The sequence below is a fragment of the Podarcis vaucheri genome (assembly GCF_965113315.1).
Source record: "Podarcis vaucheri genome assembly, chromosome: 2".
In the NCBI taxonomy this organism is placed as follows: domain Eukaryota; kingdom Metazoa; phylum Chordata; class Lepidosauria; order Squamata; family Lacertidae; genus Podarcis; species Podarcis vaucheri.
In genome coordinates, this window is record NC_138760.1 from 16,354,399 (window position 1) to 16,378,729 (window position 24,331).

Sequence of the window (24,331 nt, forward strand, 5' to 3'; positions counted from 1 at the left end):
ACCACTGTGAGCTTCAGCTCCTATCCTGTGCCTATCTAGCAAAACATGAATTGTCAGTTTAAATGTCCCACAGTACCTTGGTGAAGTAGTTGGGAGTTCTCTGTTGCAGACTACCCTCCTACAATTCCTAGAATTCATTGGATGAGGGAATGTGAAGCAAAGACTATAAGTATGGACACACTCCAAAATAGGAGAAACTTCCCACTTCTCTTTCCTCAAAACTGGAAAGCTCCCAAGTCTTTCAACACAGAGATGATTCTTCAGTACCTAGATGAGAAGTTCAGCTGCCCTGTACCACTCAGGTAGCCTTCTCCTGCGCTTAGGCCCATACTCTGAGAAGTCCAACGAATTGTTTTCGTTACAATGCACCCGTTATTACAAGGCATGTAAAATATGCAAGCTGTACTCCAGAATCATCAAAATAAGTACAGCACGCAGCAGGTGCCTCAGTTTGTGGGACCTTGTTGAAGAAGGAGGCTGAAGAAGGAGTTTCTCTTTGAAACTGGGATCAACGGGCTCCAGCCCTGTTTGCTACAGATGCTCCGACGCTTCCAATAATTCTTGCTTCGGAGATAATGAAAACATACCATTAATTGTAATACGTATTGTACTTATTTTGATGATTCTGGAGTACCGCTTGTATGTACTACATGCCTTGTAATAGCGGATACATTGAGACGAATACAATTCGTTGTACTTTGCTTGCCATATACTGTGTCTTTGTGTGCTGGTTTTTCTATTTGTGTACGTTTTCATACAGCGGGTTCCTTCTTTTTGTGCAAACTCTGAGAAGCGCAGGCCGGCCAGTTCTTCGGGAAAGGCGCGGAGTCAACTTGCGCTTCACGGTTTGGGGCTTTAGGAATCTCACGTTCATAGTTAATACTTTTATATTTCCTAGTTATTTAACTTCTCCCTAGACGCCTTTCTCTCCCACCGCCCGCCACTTCCCCAACAGAAGCTCGGTTCTTCTTCTTCTATTTTATTTTATTCCTTAGTTTGGGCACTAATTAATTTTTTAAGTATCTTTTTATTCCTCCTCCTGCTGGGAAATGGTTCTAGTTTAGCCCTATATACTTTTCTCCCCCTCCGCTTTTTTTCCCTTTTCGCCCTATCTGGAGCGGCGGTTCAATAAATAACTTTAATGAGGATGGTTTAATTGCTTTTGGATGCGGACTGCAGACGAAACGTTTGGCTGAATTATTTCTTCGGGAGGAGAGTCTAAGTTTACTTTCCTTATCCAGGCTGCCAAAACTGTCTTCATAAATACTCTCAATCTTCTCTCTCTCTCTCTGTTTAAGTGACTCTGGCGTGTGTGCTTGGAGGGGGTGGGGAGATCATTGGAAAGATGCGTATCATTTTTTCTTTATTTACCATTCCCCATTCTGTTCTGGAAGACGCCTCTAACCTGAGAAATGTATTCCATTTGAAAGTTTCTTTGCTGAGCCCGAGACTCCTTAATCAAGAATCCCCCCACCCACCCCGGTAATGTTAATCCTCCCACCCTTTCGTCCTTTTCACTCCCTTTTCCCGCCTAATTTTAAGTTCCGCGTAAATCCAGCAAAATAAACATGTCAGCTGGGGAGACTAACAAGTCAGGCCGCCGTGAGTAACTGCCCTGCCGATCTGACAAATACGGTAGATTATGAGCCGGAGTGCGCCATCCATTTGAGAGAGACAGAGGGACTGAGTAGGGCTCCCTGTTGGCTTGGGAGAGAGAGGGTAGCTTTAAAATTGATGGCTCTGTGCGGCCCGTTATTATTAATAATAAAACGTCTCCAGCCTGGTGAGTAATCTTGAAAAGGGCTTTTTGAGTGGCGGGCTCTGAAATGAGTTACCGCTTTCCCACGGGACGCGGGCCGAATCTGGGAATTGGAGAATTCGTAGGACCGGAAGGAAGGAAGATCCTATATGTACTAAAAGCGAGCTGCCTTATCCAGTGGAGGATGGTCCATTAGGGCATGTGGGGTGCTGCCCCACCAACTTTCGTCCTCCCTCAGTCAGCCCACACCTGCCTATTTTCTCTTTTGCTGTCAGCTTCCGCGTCCTCAGTGTCTGTGAAACTCAAGAGCAGGCATAGGCAAACACGGCCCCCCATATCTTTTGGGACTACAACTCCCATCATCCCTACCTAACAGGACCACTGGTCAGGGATGATGGGAGTTGTAGTCCCAAAACATCTGGAGGGCCGAGTTTGCCTATGCCTGTTCAAGAGGAAGGAAGATGCCAAACTAGAATTAGTTGGCTGTGCTTGTCATGGGCTCTGTGGCGCCATCTAATGACAGGCTCCCTGTCTTCCTCCCTACCGGTTCTAATGGACACCAGCCACCACTGCTGTTATCCTAGCATCATATTTGCAGAAGAAGGAGGTGTCTGCAGGCTTAAAAGAACCCAGGGAGAACTGGCAATGCTTAGTGGGTTGGGAACGCTGACTGGCTATGGAAGGAGGTTAATGGAATGGGGTGTCCCGGGAAAGGGCATGGTTGGGTGGAGCCCAGAGCAGGAGTGCTCCACACAGCAACATTATGTTGCTTGGCTATGGAGGCCCAAATTAAGGTCTGTTGAATATCAGGGAAAGTGGGACATGGGATTGGGTAGAGAGGAAGAAAGATGCATTAATGGACAAACATGGACCAAGGTAGCCTTTCAAACATTGGTGGTTTAATTGAACAGGACTAGAATATCTTGCTTTACTAGCTAAGGGAAGTTCAGGGTCTTCACCATTGGGAGACAATGAAAGGTTGGCATCCTACCGCACCATGATTTACAGGATTACAACTAACCTTCAGTAGAAATTATTATGTAAGGCCTTTAGAGAGAGTCATTAGGTGAATGCAGCACAATTCAATAAAATCTACTCAGAATTAAGTCCCACTGAATTCAATGGGGCTTAACGCCAGTTAAGTGAGCGTAGGATTTGTGGGAGGATGTGCAGGTAAATCACAAATGCATGATTGCTAGATAGTCATATCCTCTAAACTTCTGTGGCAGAAGGGGAACAACACAAACTTAATATTTACTTCTTCCTGTCACTAACCACTCCTTTTCTTACCTCCAGTGGGGCAGGATGTCTGTTAGCTCTCCTCCAAAGAGCACACTCAATTTTGAACTGGACTATGGACTTCTGCAAACTTGGCTGCCTGGTTTTCATCACTGTAACTGTTGAATCCCGGCAAACCGTTTGAGGTGAGTAAACCTTATATTTTCTAGTTAATAGTCAGAGAGTGATTTCTTTGCTAAAAGAGAAACATAAATGGGAGAAGATAATAATCTAAGTCAGCCTAAAACATCATTGGGTATCATAATTGTTATAAAAGGTTATGCAACCTTGGCCTAATAGCTTATAGAGCGATAAGCTGCACACAGGGGGTGATTTTAACTCTGCTGAAATAGCTATTTGCATTTTTATGAAGGTGAGAAAGGGTAAAGATAATTAATAAATAAGATATCATCTCCTACTCATCTAAGTCCATCCAACAGGATTGAACCTGGATTCCCATGACACTGAATGACAGTCAGTTTCTACTGTTTTTAAACAGCAGATGGGAAGAAAAAAACCCCAGAAAAGGAGAAACAAGGCGCAACTGTCCCTTTCTCTATCTGCATTTTGGTCCCAGATTAGGATGTGTTGGTTTTTTCAGGCCTATGGAAAGGAATAATGTGAGACCTAGACAGCCGTTGGGTTGTTTGATCTTCTGATTATCTGATGCTTTGGGCTGGTTGTGGTTATATTTGTTTTATCTTTTGTTGGTTTTATGGTCCTTGTATTGATTTGTGCAATTTAATAGATGGTTGTGCACCACCCTGGGAATGTTGGGGGTCGAAGGACCGAATACAAGTGTCATTTATTCATTTATTCATTCAATTTATACCCTACCCATCCTCCCAAGCAGCCCAGGGCAGTGATAGATAAACAGACAGACAGACAGACGGATAGATAGATCCTTCACTTTGCCTGCTACGTCAACTCAGATGGAGGTCAAAGTACTGTAGTTCACTTCAGTATGCTGAAGGCATTGCTTAAAAAAACAACAAACTACAACAGTGTAGACATTAACAGTTTAAGGACCCTTGGGTCTTTTATTATTTTTTAAAGTATTGTTCAGACTGTGTCCAGGATATGCAAACCCACTGAAGGGACTTTTCACCACTTCGGTAATACATAGAATGTATGTAGTCCAGATGTTTTGGACTACAACTCCCATCAGACCTGACCATACTGGCTGAGAGTGCTGGGAGTTGATAGTTCATTAACCCAGGTAAGCATTGGCCTACCTGGGTTAATGAAAGGAACAAACGCGATCAAAAGGTTTAGCTTGGAGCCAGGCAAAAACATTCCTTTATAACCACGGCTTTGCCTGATTAAACACTGTGTGGCTTTTTAAAGGTGTTTGTGAGAGGTGGGGGTTATTGGGTTGTTTCTTTTTCTGTCTGTTTTTATTATGTTATGTATTTTGTGTTTTCATGCTGTAAACTGCCCTGTAACCCCGCCGTGATCTTCGGATAAAAGGCAGTATATAAATTTAATAAAAAATAAAATAAAGGTTTGGGACATTTGCAGTGCAATCATGTCTACTCAGAAGTCCTAATTAATTCAATGGGGATTTCTCCTGGGTAAATGGGGTTAAGTTTGCAGCAGGAGACTTCAGTTCTAAACATGCTTACTAGGAGTCAAGCCCTATTTAACACAGTGGTACCTCGGGTTAAGTACTTAATTCGTTCCGGAGGTCCGTTCTTAACCTGAAACTGTTCTTAACCTGAAGCACCACTTTAGCTAATGGGGCCTCCCGCTGCCGCCGCACAATTTCTGTTCTCATCCTGAAGCAAAGTTCTTAACCCGAGGTAATATTTCTGGGTTAGCAGAGTCTGTAACCCGAGGTACCACTGTACAGTGAGATTACCTTGAAGTCAATATTGTTACAAAAGTCGGTTGTTTCCCGCTCTCTCTGCCAAACAGTGGCCAGAGCCCATGGGGTTCCACTCCCTCCCTCAGGGTTTGTGGTCCTTCGGAGAATTGAAGATGCTGCGGGGACTGCCGTAGCTTTAAGAAATTTAATTTATTCACATATTTACACCTTCAGTGTGCATGGAGGCAGTCCAGATCTTACAGCACGGTCATCTCAAGAGGGGTTTGTCTCCCGCAGCAGTCCAGTCCAAGGCATATCTCCATTCTCATGTTCCTAAACACCAAGCCTCTTTTATTCCGTTGCATTCTAGTCGTCAGGTCTTTTGATGTTTTGAAGTACTAATGACTAATCTCAGGAGTTTGCTGAGCTCATCAACACTTGTAGGATTAAGGACTGGTACACAATTAGGACATTTACATACTTTAATCAACTCTTCACATGCTAATTGCTGATGCTCAGAAGTAGGTACACGCCTTCCAGTACACATGGATCTTGATCACATTCTCTAAGCCTGACACAGTCTTTACACATCAACATCTCACACCCCTTGCATGGCCTCCTTTCTAATACACATTGAGACGGTCTTATATCCCAGTTATACAAGTTCTAATTAAATCCTCATACAGTATTTACTAAACCTAAACATTTAGCCACAGAGCTATCACAATATGAATAAGATAGCACTGTTACAAGAGTCCCGATTGTCCGGGAATATAAAACCGAGGGACTGACCGGAACTGCCTATAGAAAAAGGAGGAAGAAACTCCTAGGTAGTTGTCAATGGAAGAGGGATGAGACGCCCTCCTACTCCCAGCATCAAATCTCAATGGGTTTGTTCTTTCCCAGTCCAGGGAATCTGTTGGGACACACAGACTTCTCCACATAGCAGAAGGAGGCGGAGGTTTCATCGTAAAATGAGAGCCGGCTTCTGAGCCAATCGACCACTGAGTCACCCTGAGGCTTGGCTCCGGGTTGACTCTACTTGGCGAAGGAGCTCGGTTTCTTTCACTAGAACAAACAGCTCGTTCTCCCGTGCCAGCTCCCTCCGCCTGACAGCTCAGCTCTCCCTGGAGGAGACCAGGGCGCGCTAGTTCAGATGTCAGTCGGACCAACATTCTGCAAACTCCCAGATGAAGGAGAGAGGCATTTGTTTTGCTGATATTCTTTTCAGTCCTTAGGAACCCAAGAACCTGCCTTATACCGAATCATACCACAGGTCTCTCTAGCTCAGTGTTGTCTATACACTGATCGGTGGTGACTCTTCAGGATTTCGAGCAGGGCTTTCCAGTCCAGCCCTACCCGGAGATAACCAGGCTCGAACCTGTAGGCAAGGCAGTTGCTCTGCCACTCAGCTACAGCTCTTCCCCAAGAACCTCAGGGAACTATGGCAATGCGAAGAGAACAAATATTTTGAAGCAATGGACTTTGTGCCTTTAACATCATCTAGTGCACAGGTCAATCTCCTTGTTTAAAGCAATAGTCACTGCTACCAGTGATTTCGTACGCCAATCAATCAATCAATCAATCAATCACCCACCCACCCACCAACCAACCAACCAACCAACCAACCAACCACATGCGTTCTGATTACTCTTCAGATTCCTTTCCCTTCTTTAAATCACAACCTTATTTTTTGGGCAACTCGTTCTTTCTATCAAGAGAAAGAAAACAGAAGAAGGCAATTGTGAGGAAAGGGACTACAGATAATGTGATGGTAGTCTATTATGTGGTCACATTTAGCCCTCGTTTATGAGTACAAGTAAATTTCTGGGCTCTCTGTTTCAAAAGGACTTCATAGAGTGAGCCAATCTACGCGAAAGATAAAATAAAATAAGGAGCACTCGAGCGTTTGAATTTTTATTTTCTACATTTGTTTTGGTGGGGAGACGACGCGGAGGATACGAGACAGATTTATAAAATTATGGACGGAGACAAGCGAAGGAAATCTCTCGAGCCCCCCCCCCCAACCCCACTCTATGCGTTGTTACTAGACTTCGAGCAACGCAATGAAATAAGTTGGGGGGGATCTAAACTACCCAAATCAATTGTTTCTGTGGTTGATGGCCATCATTTTTAAAAGGCCCTTTAAAAAACCAGCTAAAGACAAACCCATGAAGAACAGGACTATCAGATAGCATGGCTGTTAATGAGGGACACATATTCAGAGAGTGTACGTATATCCCAAAAAACAGGTGAAGGCGATCGTATTCAAATCCTGCTTGTAGACTTCCAGGAAGCAGCTGGCTGGCACGGGGCAACATAGAAAACTGCCTCACAATGAGTCAGAAACTGGGGACCATTTGCACGCAGGGCAGATGTTTTACCACCGAGCTATGGGACTTTCCTGTAGGAAGAGGATGCTCAGTGCGATAAACAGACCTCTGGTCTGTTCTAGCAAAGCGGGGGTGGGGTGGGGGAGACTTACTTGGGCTCCAAATGTGTAGCGGTGGTGGTGAGCGGGTCAAGGGGATCGAAGATCTGCTACTATTTCTGCAACTGGGTATCTGTCTCCAGCGTCCTATAGCCGCTCAACCAACCTGAAAGGGGAGCTTTCTTCCCACTCTTTGTGCTTAATAGAGCCAATCAGAGAGAAAGGAGACGAGTCAGCTGCTGAGGGTTATTCTGGGCAAGGAACACTGAAAACACAAGGTGCTTACATGTCAAGAATACAAGTGCACAAGTTCTGTACAATGGAAGAGAAATATCATCTAAGTCCTCTGAAAAATATTATTGGACTACAGTGGTACCTCGGGTTACATATGCTTCAGGTTACATACGCTTCAGGTTACAGACTCCGCTAACCCAGAAATAGTGCTTCAGGTTAAGAACTTTGCTTCAGGGTGAGAACAGAAATCGTGCTCCCGCAGCACGGCAGCAGCAGGAGGCCCCAATCTTGGAAGGGGGTGCGGCTGTGAGGTTGTGTGGCTGTGACTATCATGAAATGATCCTTCACTTCTGAATTTGCCACTATGCCACCACTTGCCACTGCAAACAGTAAAGTTTGCTGTATCTGAGGTGCCTCTGGTTCAAGTGGTGTCTTAGGCAATTTGAGATTCTGGACTTCATAGCTTTACCCACCCACCCTTCTTGAGATGGAAATGTGTAGTTATTCACTTCTTTCAAAGTGTGGTTAGCCAGCCCTGCTGCGTTGGAGGGCTCTGCTCGTTCTGCTGAGTGGGACTCTGAATTTCTACCCTCAAGTGGTGTCCTGATGGAATCATGGCTCTGCTGCGCGTGGATAGTTGGGAATGAATTTGACAAAAATGCCAGGAGGAGTATCTCTCTCACCCCACCGCCTTGTACAGTATAAGGCTGCAAGCCTAACCCCATTTACCTGGGAGGAATCCCTATTTAATTCAATGGGACTTACTTCTAAGTAGACACCATTAGGCTTGCAGCCACAGACACAAACGTTCCTCTTCTGATGACACATAGGTCTTTTGATCACCGCAGATGGTGACAGCAGTCACGAAATTAAAAGACACCTGCATCTTGGGAGAAAAGCAATGGCAAACCTAGACAGCATCTTAAAAAGCAGAGACATCACCTTGCCAACAAAGGTCCGTATAGCTATGGTTTTCCCAGTAGTGATGTATGGAAGTGAGAGCTGGACCATAAAGAAGGCTGATCGCCGAAGAATGGATGCTTTTGAATTCTGGTGCTGGAGGAGACCCGTGGACTGCAAGAAGATCAAACCTCTCCATTCTTAAGGAAATCAGCCCTGAGTGCTCACTGGAAGGACAGATCGTGAAGCTGAGGCTCCAATACTTTGGCCACCTCATGAGAAGAGAAGACTCCCCCCTGGAAAAGACCCTGATGTTGGGAAAGATGGAGGGCACAAGGAGAAGGGGACGACAGAGTTCGAGATGGTTGGACAGTGTTCTCGAAGCTACCAGCATGAGTTTGACCAAGCTGCGGGAGACGGTGGAGGACAGGAGTGCCTGGCGTGCTCTGGTCCATGGGGTCACGAAGAGTTGGACACGTCTAAACAACAGCAACAGGTCTTTTGACACTGTGTGACACCCCGCCTTCCCTCAATACACACTTGCAACAGCAATACAACGCAATCTTGTTTCCAGGACGAGTTTTGCTTTCCTTCATCCAAATCGCATTGAAAACAAACTGGAAACAAAAGGGGCCTTCAAGGAAACTTAATGCCCCAAGGGAAGATACTAGGATGGGAAGGTAGCCCACTTGGCAAAGCCGTAGGCAGCTGGAGGAGCAGGGGCCCTGCGCCAGGATTTTACATTGTTGCCACTGGATGCAGTTGTGGGAAGCCACGAGAGTATTTTATGGGATAAGACCGCTCGTTACATTCCCGTTGGGATATTGAGGCGGGAAGAGGATTGGATCGTGTAGCTCCTTTTACCAATATTTGCATTATTATTTATTGGATGCATTCCCTGCACCTTCCCGCAAGGAGCCCAGGGCGGCAGTGTACATACCAAAGGTGCCATCTCCCTGGGTGCCCGAACACCCACAAAATTCCCCATGAAGGGGCCGGTCACCCGAAAATTTCGGGGCCAGGGCCATGCACGCTGCATGGCACCCACGGCCCGGCCACTCACGGTCGCGGGGGGCCAAGCTGGAACTCCTGGTATCACCCACTTCTAGGTATATAGCAGGGGTCAGCAAACTTTTTCAACAGGGGGCCGGTCAACTGTTCCAATAATGAACGAATTCCTATGCCCCACAAATAACCCAGAGATGCATTTTGAATAAAAGCACACATTCTACTCATGTAAAAACACCAGGCAGGCCCCACAAATAACCCAGAGATGCATTTTAAATAAAAGGACACAATCTACTCATGTATAAACACGCTGATTCCCGGACCGTCCGCGGGACGGATTGAGAAGGCGATTGGGCGGGATTCGGCCCCAGGCCTTAGTTTCCCTACCCATGGTATATAGGACTGGGACCGTGGAAGGAAAACCACTGTCTATTTGTACAGTACAGTGGTACCTCGGGTTAAGTACTTAATTCGTTCCGGAGGTCCGTACTTAACCTGAAACTGTTCTTAACCTGAAGCACCACGTTAGCTAATGGGCCTACTGCTGCAGCTGCGCCGCCGCTGCGCGATTTCTGTTCTCATCCTGAAGCAAAGTTCTTAACCCGAGGTAATATTTCTGGGTTAGCGGAGTCTGTAACCTGAAGCGTATGTAACCCGAGGTACCACTGTATCTTACTGCCTGGCTAAATGCCCGCCCCCGCCCGCTGAAATATCCTTTGCATTGATAGGTACTAGCAGCAAGTCGAGAAGCTACAGGGGTAAGTAAAGAGGGGCAGAGTCCTCTATGCTTGAAACTCTTTGAAGGCTCGTCTTTTTCACTAGCCACGTGCTTCAGGCTTTCCCGTTGAAGTCAATGGGAAAGTTGGGCTGGACTCGACTCCCCACGCTAGCAGGGGACAGGGAGAGTTTTACGACCCGCCAGCCTGTAGGTTATAAATAACGCGCCGTGCACGTGGTTCGAAAGAGCCCATTTCAATAAAATCCAGCGCGGTGACAAACGGTCAAGGATTAAAATGAATAATATATGCCGGGCTGTATAAAAATTACAGTCTTACAAAACCAGCCTATAAATTTAAATTTCCGCTCTAGACTAGCGCGCGTGTGTGTTTGAGCAGCTCCAAATTGTTCCTTGACAAGACCAGCCGTGGCTTAGGAGCAGGCAGTTATCGCTAAGAGAAACATACATTTGTCCTGGGGGGTGTTGCTAGGATGTCCTCATACACGCACTCCTTTACGTGTGAAGTGGAGTCTGGGTCGTCAAGGCTTTTGCCACCGCAACTTTACCAGTTTTTAAGGTGCCGCAAGATGTGATAGCGCGGTCGCATATCACTTTTACCCAAAAGTAAATCCCATTGAGTTCAATTAGACCCACACTTAGAGAAGTGCGGGTCGTGTGTAATACAACTCCATGTGTCTGGGAGTCAGCCCCGTTAAATTCAGTAGGACTTACTTCCGAGTAGACACGTGTAGGACCCCCGATGCTCGTGTACATTTACTTAGCGTGGAGGGATGGGGAGAAGAAGCGCCACTCGTTAAATAAATGTCTGGCTACTGTCGGGTCCACTTCCGAAGAGAAAAGGAACTCTGCCAGAAAACGCCGTGGGCTGGAGAGACGGAAATGTTGGCAACGGTATTCTGTTCACCTCCTCCCCCGACCAAATACAATTTTGTCCTTGCTTTTGACCGGTGGGAATGTTTTGCATGAAACATCCACCAGAAGACAGGTGGCTCCTGTGACGTCACAGTGCTAGTCAGGCAAGAGGATGACGCCATGTCTCGTCTGATCTTACCACTTACCAGAAAAGGATGAAGGAGAAGAGAGGGCTAGACTGCAGGATGCTCGCTCGGTCCTCCATTGATGCAGAGAACCTGGACTCGTGGATGCTATGACCAAACTTTTCCTGAAAGGTTAGCTCTCCGTTGCTTTGACTATCCTTCATTTTTGGGGGTGTATGTGTGTGTAAAGCACGTTAGGAAGCTCTAAATACCTCAGCCTTTTCCTCTCCTCTCTTCCTCTTTGTTTTCTCCTCCACTCCTGACCAGATTCAGATTGTAAACTCCTCAGGTCAGGGCTCCCTCATATGCTGATGTTAATTTGTGTAATTGCATGCCTATGCTAATGAAGACTAGCTTTGAACGAGGGATCATCAGAGGGATTAAAAACTGGTCCAAGCGTGATTTTCTCTTTTGTTTACTTGGAAACTAATCCGGGCTAGAGGCTGTTGATTATGTAGCTCAGGGGGGTGTAGTCACTCCAGTTTAATTAACATGGAATAGAGGAGGGCCCTGATTCCGTGTATACATGCGTCCTAAGAATCACTGGAATACCAGTTGTTGGGAATCAAAAGTTGGGAGAGTACTATCGCCCTCATGGCCTGCTTGTGGGCTTCCTATTGTGGGCCGGCTTGTTGGCCCCTGGGGGGACAGAGCACTGGACTCAATGGGCCTGATCTAGCAGGTCTCCTCTTAGACAGATAAGAATAACCTGGAAGCAAATATCATATTTGAGGAGCGTGCGGCTACCTGTTTGCGTTTACATACCGAAATGCAGTCGCGTTATTTTTTTGCTCGATATGTCGCAGGGCTCAGGTTAGGCCCTCTCGGAGTCAAAAACGTCTTCAATCTTAGTGATTTCTTAGGAGTCAAAACCGATTAGTTGTCTTTGTAAAGACTGATTGCTGCACTTGTGAATGGTTTCTGCATAGTATCTGGGCAGGGGCTCATCCTTCCATCCTCGATGTGTTTAGTCGTCTACATCACGTCTCAACCCCCACCCAGGGGAGTGTTCTCTTACACCCCTCTCTAGCAAATTTCCGGAAGGCTCTGTGAGCCTCAGCTCCCTGATGCAAAACATGAGCTGTTGGTTTGACTGCATTTTAAATACCCCACAGTAGTCAGGCTTCCCAAGAAACCATGGGCAGTTTATTTTATTTATTACATTTATTACATTACCTTTATCTTCTAAGGATCTCAAGGTGGTGTTCACACGTGTATGTACACAACTCTACTACGTTAAGCCAGATTATTTATTGGCAACAAGTTTACCAGCTGGTGCAGGCAGACAAACACATATAACTTCAGGAATATATTCCAGATAAATGGGAATTATGTGAACTGACATCATCGTTAAAAAGCGTTGCCATTTGTTCTGTTTATGGGGCTCTATCTGTGGTGGCCCATTCACACGCATGCAAGTTGTCCTTTCCTGTTGCACGTGTGAAGGAGCTACAGGTTTCACCTCTCTCTCCAGAATGTGTCTCCCCCAATATCCGAGCTGTAGCTGTGCTCTCCTAGTCAAACATTTTTGACGCCACGCTTTGAGGTGGATTACATGTGCACATTTATCACTTGGTATTTCATAACTCAGTAGTTCAACTGAATACAGTGGTACCTCAGGTTACATACGCTTCAGGTTACATACGCTTCAGGTTACAGACTCCGCTAACCGAGAAATAGTGCTTCAGGTTAAGAACTTTGCTTCAGGATGAGAACAGAAATTGTGCTCCGGCGGCGCGGCGGCAGCAGGAGGCCCCATTAGCTAAAGTGGTGCTTCAGGTTAAGAACAGTTTCAGGTTAAGAACGGACCTCCGGAACGAATTAAGTACTTAACCCGAGGTACCACTGTATGTGAATTGCTTCCTCTTAGAAAACGTTGTGTTCGAGGTAATGTGAGAAGCTGGAAAACCAACCTCGGTGCTTCCTTAAGGCGTTTGGAGGAAAGAAGGGATATAAATGTAAGAATACATTTTTTTTTTAAAAAAAAAAGTTCTGCTGAGAATGGTAATGATGACTGTCCCAGACATGTTGCCTGCTGTTTATGGCGAGCCTTTTGTTTCAACAGCCAATGATGGCATTAAACAGGCCTGACAGGCTTGCATTCTTTCAAACTCGGTCATGTTTTTTAAAAACGACCATATAAACAATGCGTGTCATTGTTCTTAATATTTTATCTCGCACCATTGTTATATACGGCGCTTCAGAGAGTCATATAAGCAAAAGGCCAGATCTCTGCCCCGGGGGAGATTACAGTTTAAACCGCAAGAGGCTAGGAAGAATATCCGGGAAAGCAGTTACACTTACTTGGGCATGTGGACTAAAGGAGTGAGGACAAAATTTGGAGAATGTAAAACGTGCATACCAAAGGGAATTCAGAAATATCTGCAGCAGGCATTCCAAATATGACTATATTCAACTTAATTATGTTACAATGGTACCTCGGGTTACATACGCTTCAGGTTACAGACTCCGCTAACCCAGAAATAGTGCTTCAGGTTAAGAACTTTACTTCCGGATGAGAACAGAAATTGTGCAGCGGCAGCGGGAGGCCCCATTAGCTAAAGTGGTGCTTCAGGTTAAGAACAGTTTCAGGTTAAGAACAGACCTCCAGAACGTATTAAGTTCTTAACCCGAGGTACCACTGTATTCCCTGTGATTGATTAGTTTCAAATAATTGTGCAATATAGTTTTAATTAATTCTGCAACTGGTTGTTCCTTCTGTCCTCTCTTGGCACAAGGAAAGCAAAACAAAAATAACCTCTGTGCTGCCCGAGTTACAGGAGGATGGGTCCATTCCTGCCAGATTAAGCAAAATGTGGGCTTCATTCCAGCGACGCGTGTTTCTTAATTCACCCTCCTACGGTCCACGTTCTGTTGCGGAGTCAGTAGAGGAACCTGAGTGAGGAGGGCAGGAGTGGAAAAAACAACCCCTCCTCTACTTGGCATGGGAGCTAACATTAAACAAAACGCTCTGGAAATGAATTATTATCATGCTTTTTTAAATTAACCACGTTGTTTCCTCATTGGAGTGGCTTTTTTGTTGTTGCTGCTTGTTTTTGTTTTCCCTTTAAAAGTTCAATCTGGCATCAGGATGTCATCAATCTGCCTTATTATCGCCAGTCAATGAAATACACATTGGCTTTTATGATGTTGCTTCTGAAGCAAACCGAGATACACAAAGCGGCGGGATTCAAGTAGCAACCAATAAAAAGTTACTGGTGCCGGGAAGCGGCAGACGGGTTGGAAGTGGGGAAGGGGCGCGGGGGGTGGGTGGGAAGGAGAGACAGGGCCGGCGAAGATCTGCGGTCACTGTCTACCATCTGCGGTTCGGGTGAGAAGGAGGACGATGACGTCAGCGTCCTCTCAGCATCCTATTAATGCCTCGTTTTAAAAGGCCGGAATGCCGCCTCTGAGTCGGAAGGGGAGGTTGCCCCCCCAACCCCACCGCCAGTCACGCCCCTCCCTGATAAACGACAGAGATAATGAAACCCAGGACATAGGGTTTACATGAGTCAGAGGAACTGATCCGTCGAGTTAAGTGTTGTCTGCACGGACTGGCAGCTGCTTTCCAGGGTTTCAGGCGGAGGGGGGGGGCATTCCCAGCCCCACCCGGAGAAGCCAGGGCTTGAACCTGGGACCTTCTGCATGCTTTGGTGTTGAGCTGCAGCCTTTCTCCACCAGCTTTATTGAGCGGACAGTTTAGAAACAACTAAGCGGTGCACTAAGATTCTTGGGAGTGTTATCCCTCTTGCAAGTTTTAGGATGCTCTTAGGATGCTGTCTTATATACCTACAAAGCTCCCCCCCCCCCCAGACAGGTGTGGTACCACAAATGCTACCAGACATCTGCATTATGAGCAGTTTAAAAAAACACTCTAATCATCCTCAGCACTTGGCAGGGTAATTCCAAAGACCAAACTACCCTGGGATGAGAGAGCTCGTTGTGTTATAAAAGGTAAAAGGACCCCTGACCATTAGGTCCAGTCGCGGCGCTCATCTCGCTCTATAGGCTGAGGGAGCCGGCGTTTGTCCACAGACAGCTTCCAGGTCATGTGGCCAACATGACTTAGCCGCTTCTGGCAAACCAGAGCAGAGCATGGAAACGTTGTTTACCTTCCCGCCGGAGTGGTACCTATTTATCTACTTGCACTTTACGTGCTTTCGAACTGCTAGATTGGCAGGAGCAGGGACCACGCAACGGGAGCTCACCCCGTCACGAGGATTCAAACCACTGACCTTCTGAATGGCAAGCCATTCAGCAGCGGGGGGGGACGGGGACACCTCAGACTTGGAACCCAAATATGGCTCTCCAAGCCTCTCCCCTCCCAAGCCATATGCCTTTCACTGGCCTCCTTAAGGGCTTTTGCCTGGCTGCTAAGTGTCCTTAAGCTGTGTCACTGCCTCTTGCCTGCCTGGATGAAGAGATCTCTCTAGAAAGAAACTCTGGCTTCTGTGTGGCTCACTGTAGTAGAAAGATAAGAGTCACACCTGTCACTCTGCCCACTTTTGCCTGTATGGGTTCAAATGTTTTCATGTGTTCATACCTGAACACATCAAACATGGAGCCACCTGAGTACCTCACTTGCAGTGACCACGAAAGCAATGCAAAAACTTCTTGTTCATGGGGCCTTGTTCACACATGCATGATTGACCTGAAATACATCTTGAGAGACCTTTCTCTGCTTTGGATGAAAGCAGCACTGGGCAAAGAGCTAATTAGAAACACAAAACTCGATAGCTCAATCGTCATGATTACAGCCATTTCCTCATGTCACAACAAATGGAATATTATGATGCCCCCCCTACCCCGCAATGAAGCCAGACTATACACATTGAAAGCTGCACACTTACCCAGGAGTAAGCTCCGTGGAACACAGTGGGACTTACACCTGAGCAAGCGTGCGCAGGCTTGCACAGGCGGTAAGCTAGAAGCCAATCTTGTGCAGACCAGTAAAGTAGCCGATACAGTGGTACCTCGGGTTACATACGCTTCATGTTACAGACTCCGCTAACTCAGAAATAGTACCTCGGGTTAAGAACTTTGCTTCAGGATGAGAACAGAAATCATGCTCTGGCAGCGCGGCGGCAGCGGGAGGCCCCATCAGCTAAAGTGGTGCTTCAGGTTAAGAACAGTTTCAGGTTAAGAACGGACCGCTGGAACGAATTAAGTACTTAACCCGAGGTACCACTGTATGTGAGAGAGAAATGGGGAGAGAAATAGTTGAAGGAGGGACAGCAGGGAAAAATATATGCCGATGTGAAATGTGCAGGCTTCTGTATGAGAGATCACAAGACGAGTAGTACTGTAATAACAATTATGACTTTATTTTATTTGTAAAATTATTTATATGCTGCCTTTTGGGTCCCAGCCCAATATCATAAAAGCTCAATAAATACAGTGATCTAAAGCAATCAAAATTAACAAAGGCATCATCATTAACAAATATTTAAAAGGCCAGTGAAAACATTTACAAAGACTAGTAAAAGACTTACTGCACTCTTCAGTATGCCAAGTGCCTCACAATTCTTAGCCATTTGGTTAGAGGCATGCATATGTGTGGTAGGTGCATTATGTAAGACCGTGAAAGACAACCTTACTCGGCTACGAGTGTGTGCCGAAGAAGAAGAAGAAGAAGAAGAAGAAGAAGAAGAAGAAGAAGAAGAAGGCGGCGGCTGTGGAAAAAGGAAGCCAAAATGAGCTTGTTATCTAAATATGGGGCTCCATTGTTTTTCTGTCTGCACTGGGTGAATTCTGGCACAGAATCTTCAAACAAATGTTCTGGAAGAGGCCCACTGAAACATGTGCAACTCGTTAGGAGCAAACAGCTTGAAGATGATAGCCAGAATTGATAAGCAGAAGTATGGTATAGAAATTGAGAGTAGATAGAAAGAAGACCCTCCAAGACCCTCTAGATTAGTGGTTCTCAACCTGTGAATCCCCAGATGTTGTTGGACTACAGCTCCCATCATCCCTGAGCTCTGGCCTTGCTAGTTAGGGGTATGGGAGTTGTAGTTCAACAACATCTGGGGACCCACAGGTTGAGAAAGGCTGCTCTAGATGCTCATTTAACCTGTGCTGACCTTCCTTAGGCCAAAATACTACACTTAGAGTTACTGACCTCATTTCTTTCTCCCGCCTTCTCCATGCCGTTCTCTTGAGGGGAAACATCAATTTTCGGATCTCTCTCCATCCAGGGGTTACAATTTGAATAAAATATGGGGGGGCAGGTAAGCCCCATGCTGAATAATCATTCAGAAGACATGGCAAATGCACATTTTTTCAATGGCAATGCCTATCAACTTGGGGCCCCTTGGCCCCCTCAAATATTTTATTTTGGGGGCCAAAAGGACCTTGGTTGCTAGGAGTTGGCTCCTATGTCTCCCACCATGCTGCAAGAGCAAGCAGGGCCTGTTAGCTAGAACTAGGGACCTTTCTTATCAAATATGTATTGTATGTATGTATGTATGTATGTGTGTGTGTATGTATGTATTGGAGAACAGCCTTTACCAAAGTTGTCATGGACTTTGAAGACGCTCAAACTCAGGATGAAAGGAAGAAACACGCTAAGAGGAAGGCACATTTGGCAAAGCCTCCCCATGATCAACTCCAACCCAGAAACCTATGTCTCCACTGTGGAAGGATGTGTGGATCCAGAATTGGCCTCCACAGTCACTTATGGACTCACTGTTAAGAGCGTGTTCATGGAAGACAATCTTACTCGGCTGCGAGTGAGTGCCAAAGAAGAAGAAAAACATTTCTTGCAATTAATGTAGCTTATTTTCCAAACTCAGAGTCTCAGTGTGATTATACCCAGGGCAAAGTGTGCTCCTCCAGCAGGAATTTCAGTAATCAGTTCAGCATCAGCCAGCATTTTAACTCCAAAGTCCAATATCTTATACGCCCTCACACAAGTACATGCTGAAATTTTTAATCCTTAACATCATTTTGCATTCATCCAGTAACCTATACATTCCTTTCAACTGCTGCCAAGAAGCATAAAGGGTGTTCTGCCCCTACAGGGGTCAGTTATTTAGTGACAGCAAATCTCTGTATTAGTATTAGGTAGAAGAAATAACAGTGCTTCCCCTTTAAGGAAATACAGTGCTTTCCCCCCTTTTTAGACCCCAAGGCAGGTTGGGAAATGTAGGCACAGCAATAGTCTACTTTCTGTTGGCTCTGCCAGAGAGCGGGGGAATACCTCTGGCAGTGGCCAGAGCAGGAAGAAACCTCCCTTCCTCCTTCGTAGTCTAGTAGCAGTCTAGTTATGGCAAACCCAAGACAGGCGAACTCACTTCGTCCTTACTGTTCCGTCTGGAGATTTCTCTCTCTTTCTGGATAGTATTAACAAAACTCCACAAAGCTCTCATACATAGATTTACTGAAGATAATCAAGGCACATGTAGAAATATTACTCCCATTCCAATGGGCTGTTTTATGGTTCTGGATGAAGATGGTTAGAAACTCTTTCTGAAGTTCTCTGTGGAGCTCTGTAAAGATGAAGTGAGCCGATAGTGTGAAGTGGAGTGTCCAGGGTTCAAATCCTAACTCAGCAATTGACTCAGATAAAGGGTCCTTAAGCAAGCCATTGTTCTTCTCATAGGAGCCAGCTCCTAGGGACCAAGGCCCAAGGTTCTTTCTCTCCCCTAATAATTTTTTTGAGAGGGCCAGCCCCCCCCCAAGTTAATGGACATTGCCATTCAAATGGTGTGTGCACACTGCATCTTGTGATCGATTATGCTGGGTGGGGCTTATCTTTTATTCAAGTTGGCATCCCTGGTTTGTTTAGTCTTGGCTGTGGGCTACACCCCATACACATGTACCTGGGAGTAAGCTCAACTGAACTCAACACAACTTATGAGGAAACATGCATGAGATTGTGCTGTCAGAGGTATTACAAACCTACCTTACAATTCTTCTAATGCTTGTTGAAATCAGAAGTGAAGTGATCCAAACATTTAAAACATATTTTGTAGATGTAGAGTTTTCCTGTTATCAGAGAAGACTCTAACTGGCTTTTGAAGGATGAAATATATATTTTATCCACTGAAACGAAACAAAAAGGGGCAGGGGCAGTGGAAGTTAGGATACACCAGGGTGCATTAGCTGGAGTTACATCTCTTCTCAACAGTAAATACAAATTAACAACACTACCCTTTTTTTTTTAAAAAAAGAAATGTCTTCAATGCAGTTTTCTAAAGGAAGTTAGCTCTCTCTCTCTCTAGCAAAGAACATTCCTAGCAAAGGAATGTTAGTCTGTGTGATAACCTGTCCCCAGATCCAGAAAGTGTGAATTCTAACACTACATAAAAAGGTTTCACAGAAACTTGGCGTTTCTCAGAACTCCCCATAAAACATATGTAAAAGAATTGCAATTCATCTGCAGCATTACAGTTTTTGCAGCCTCTAGGGATGACTCAGCAAATCTTCCTCCATTATCTCAGTAACTGGAGCTTCAGCCGAAAACTCCAGACTCCAGACACCGCTCTCAGTGACACCTGACGCAGCAAAATCATAAACTGCCGAGTCATGAGTGATGGTCCGAGGAATCTGAACTGAGGGCAAAATCCTGATCCATTAAATTTAATGGGATCGCCATTAGCTTTAATGCGAGCAGGACTTCAGCCAAAGTGAATTAAAGTCAGTCGAAGGACAATGTTTTCCTTGATGCAGCACAATATTTGTGGTGTTGATCTCGTTTCCTTCCCCCCACCCGCAGTACTAGAATTACGACGAAGCTTTTTATGATGGAGGACCTCTGTAGCCACCCCCAACGACACGATCTCAAGATGGAAGGGGAGGGAACAGCTGCAGTCGCCTGCGATTCCTGCGCAATGTTTGCCATCTTGCCAAAGGTTGCAGGCAGCTTTACCTGCAGCAATTGCATGTTGATTGCCCTTTTAAAAGACAAAGTCCAGCAACTGGAGGAACGTGTAGCTACGCTCCAAAGAATTAGAGAGCTGGAGCTCTTCTTGGAAGCAACAGAGCACACCGTCTCCACCAGGGAGGAGACAGGGGACTCCCCTGAGAAGGAGGCTAGTTCACCAACACAGGAGCCAGATATATGGAGAAACGTGACTCAAAGAAGTAGGAGGCCCAGGGTTCACTCTGATTGTTTAGAAATACACAATCGCTTTGAGGTCCTCTCCCCTAGCATGGAAGACGAAGAGCAGACTCCATTTGAGGATCTCTCTCTCATTACAGTCGATCAGGTATATGAAGACGAGCAGCAAAGTCAGTCCTCAGGGAATGTGCAGGCGACCTTGGAACGGACAGCTCACGGAAGAACCCCGACCAAACCCAAGAGGAGGCGTGTAGTGGTGATAGGGGATTCCCTACTGAGGGGAACAGAAGCAGTGATCTGTGGGCCTGACAAGATGTCTCGGGAAGTGTGCTGTCTCCCCGGGGCTAAGATCCAAGATGTAACTGAACGACTGCAAGGAATCATAAAACCCACTGACGAATACCCCTTCCTCTTGGTTCATGTGGGAACCAATGACACTGCAAGCAATAGCCTCCAGAAGATCAAAAGAGACTACGAGGCTCTCGGCAGGAAATTGAAGCAACTAAATGCACAAATTGTCATCTCGTCTGTCCTCCCAGTTGAACGACGTGGCCCAGGGAGAGAGGGGAAAATAGTGGAAGTGAACAGCTGGCTTCGCAAATGGTGTAAACAGGAACGGTTTGGATTCTTAGATCACGGACTGCAGTTTCTTGAAGATGGACTTCTGGCAAGTGATGGGCTGCACCTCACAACGGTTGGGAGAAATGTTTTTGCCAAAAATCTCAGAAACCTCATCAGGAGGGCTTTAAACTGACTAATGTGGGGGAGGGAGACAGTGCTCCTGAAGGTAGGAGTCTATCAATTAATGAAGATGATCATCCAAATGTCATAGACCAAATGGAGCAAACAGCACGCGGACCTAGTGGAGGGAGGAAAAAATCCTTAAATAAGAGACACGGGGGAATGATTAATGGACTTCAATGTCTGTACACTAATGCGCAAAGCATGGGAAATAAACAAGATGAGCTTGAGCTCTTGGTACAGCAAACTAAACATGACATAATAGGCATCACTGAAACCTGGTGGGATAAGTCCCACGATTGGAATGTAATAATGGAGGGATACAGTCTATTTCAGAGAAACAGACCAGACAAGAAAGGAGGAGGAGTGGCGTTATATGTCAGGGGTGTGTATACCTGTGAAGAGATCCAAGATTTAGAACCTCAAAGCCAAAGTGAGAGCATTTGGGTCAAAATTCAGGGAGAGAAGAATAACAGAGACCTCATTGTGGGAGTTTACTATAGATCCCCAAGCCAAACGGAGGACATAGATGATGCCTTCCTGGAACAGATGGCCAAGCATGCAAAAGGAAGGGAGATAGTAGTAATGGGGGACTTCAATTACCCGGATATTTGTTGGACGTCAAACTCAGCCAAGAGCATAAGGTCAAACAGATTCCTCACTGGCCTTGCAGACAACTTCATTGTCCAGAAAGTGGGAGAAGCAACAAGAGGAACAGCCATTTTAGACCTGGTCCTAACCAATGTTGATGACCTGGTTAGTGGGGTAGATGTGGAAGGATCATTAGGCGCGAGTGATCATGCTCTTCTGAAGTTTACTATACAGCGGAAAGTAGCAGCCAAGCATACTAGGACTCAATTTCTTGACTTTAAGAAAGCCGACTTCATAAAACTTAGGGAAGTGCTGGGTGAGATCCCATGGACAGCAATACTAAAAGGAAAGGGAGTTCATGATGGCTGGGAGTTTGTTAAGACGGAGATAGTAAAAGCACAACGTCAGGCAATACCAATGAGACGAAAACATGGAAGGTGCCTAAAGAAACCAGGGTGGCTATCTAAAGAACTTTTAACTGAATTAAGATTAAAAAAGGATGTGTACAAAAAATGGAAAAGGGGGGAAACCACCAAAGAGGAATTCAAACAAATAGCCAGCACGTGTAGATACAAAGTCAGAAAAGCTAAAGCACAGAATGAACTCAGGCTTGCTAGAGAGGTTAAAAGCAACAAAAAAGGCTTTTATGGGTATGTTCGTAGCAAAAGGAAGAACAAAGAAACAGTGGGGTCACTCAGAGGAGAAGACGGTGAAATGCAAACAGGGGACACAGAAAGGGCTGAACTCCTCAATGCCTTCTTTGCCTCAGTCTTCTCCGATAAAGAAGACAATGCCCGACCTGAAGAATTTGAAGCAAATGATTCAGCAAAGGAAACACAGCCCAGAATAACTAAGGAGATAGTACAAGAATATTTGGCTAGGTTAGATGTATTCAAGTCTCCAGGGCCAGATGAACTGCATCCAAGAGTATTAAAAGAACTGGCAGATGTGATCTCAGAACCACTGGCAGTCATCTTTGAGAATTCCTGGAGAACAGGCGAAGTCCCGGCAGACTGGAGGAGGGCAAATGTTGTCCCTATTTTCAAAAAGGGGAAAAGAGAGGACCCAAATAATTACCGCCCAGTCAGTCTGACATCAATAGCAGGGAAGATTCTGGAGCAGATCATTAAGCAAACAGTCTGTGAGCACCTAGAAAGGAATGCTGTGATCACCAATAGTCAGCATGGATTTCTGAAAAATAAGTCATGTCAGACTAACCTGATCTCGTTTTTTGACAGAATTACAAGCCTGGTAGATGAAGGGAACGCAGTGGATGTAGCCTACCTTGATTTCAGCAAAGCATTTGACAAGGTGCCCCATGATATTCTTGTAAAGAAGCTGGTAAAATGCGGTCTTGACTATGCTACCACTCAGTGGATTTGTAACTGGCTGACTGCCCGAACCCAAAGGGTGCTCATCAATGGTTCCTCTTCATCCTGGAGAAGAGTGACTAGTGGGGTGCCACAGGGTTCTGTCTTGGGCCCGGTCTTATTCAACATCTTTATCAACGACTTGGATGATGGACTCAAGGGCATCCTGATCAAATTTGCAGATGACACCAAACTGGGAGGGGTGGCTAACACCCCAGAGGACAGGATCACACTTCAAAACGACCTTGACAGATTAGAGAACTGGGCAAAAACAAACAAGATGAATTTTAACAGGGAGAAATGTAAAGTATTGCACTTGGGCAAAAAAAATGAGAGGCACAAATACAAGATGGGTGACACCTGGCTTGAGAGCAGTACATGTGAAAAGGATCTAGGAGTCTTGGTTGACCACAAACTTGACATGAGCCAACAGTGTGACGCGGCAGCTAAAAAAGCCAATGCAATTCTGGGCTGCATCAATAGGAGTATAGCATCTAGATCAAGGGAAGTAATAGTGCCACTGTATTCTGCTCTGGTCAGACCACACCTGGAGTACTGTGTCCAGTTCTGGGCACCACAATTCAAGAAGGACACTGACAAACGAACGTGTCCAGAAGAGGGCAACCAAAATGGTCAAAGGCCTGGAAACGATGCCTTATGAGGAACGGCTAAGGGAGCTGGGCATGTTTAGCCTGGAGAAGAGGAGGTTAAGGGGTGATATGATAGCCATGTTCAAATATATAAAAGGATGTCACATAGAGGAGGGAGAAAGGTTGTTTTCTGCTGCTCCAGAGAAGCGGACACGGAGCAATGGATCCAAACTACAAGAAAGAAGATTCCACCTAAACATAGGAAGAACTTCCTGACAGTAAGAGCTGTTCGACAGTGGAATTTGCTGCCAAGGAGTGTGGTGGAGTCTCCTACTTTGGAGGTCTTTAAGCAGAGGCTTGACAACCATATGTCAGGAGTGCTCTGATGGTGTTTCCTGCTTGGCAGGGGGTTGGACTCGATGGCCCTTGTGGTCTCTTCCAACTCTATGATTCTATGATTCTATGATTCATATCATCTACCAAAAGATTATAAATATTGAGTGCCGTCCTCCCACTACCCACCAAGCCTCAACCTTCACCGGTTCCAAATGTGTGACCCAGATGTAACCATTTCCATTTACACCTGGAGTGCTGAATTAAACAGCTATAATAGCGTTAACTCACAATAAATCTCTCCCAATGAATAATCGAGATCCGCTGGGAATCTTGTATCTAACAAAGTATGCAAAATATGTGTCTAACTTGGTCCCCTAGTTTGGAAATAGAGCCCCCCCTAGTTTATTAGCTCAAGGAATGAGGTCAACTTAGTGGGAGCCCCAACTTGT

The 24,331-nt window shown here is 45.6% G+C and overlaps 1 long non-coding RNA gene across 2 annotated transcripts in view; it reads left to right on the plus strand.

Moving 5' to 3' along the window:
- The first annotated feature begins 425 nt into the window (after positions 1-425).
- LOC309526642 overlaps positions 426-24,331 on the plus strand; it is a 29,658-nt gene continuing 5,752 nt past the window's right edge. The window contains exons 1-3 of one of the 2 annotated variants that reach the window (XR_014216773.1): positions 426-595; positions 3,056-3,183; positions 11,135-11,325. This is a non-coding gene — a long non-coding RNA (uncharacterized lncRNA). The remainder of the gene's footprint in view (positions 596-3,055; positions 3,184-11,134; positions 11,326-24,331) is intronic. The other variant, XR_014216774.1, reaches the window with a different exon arrangement.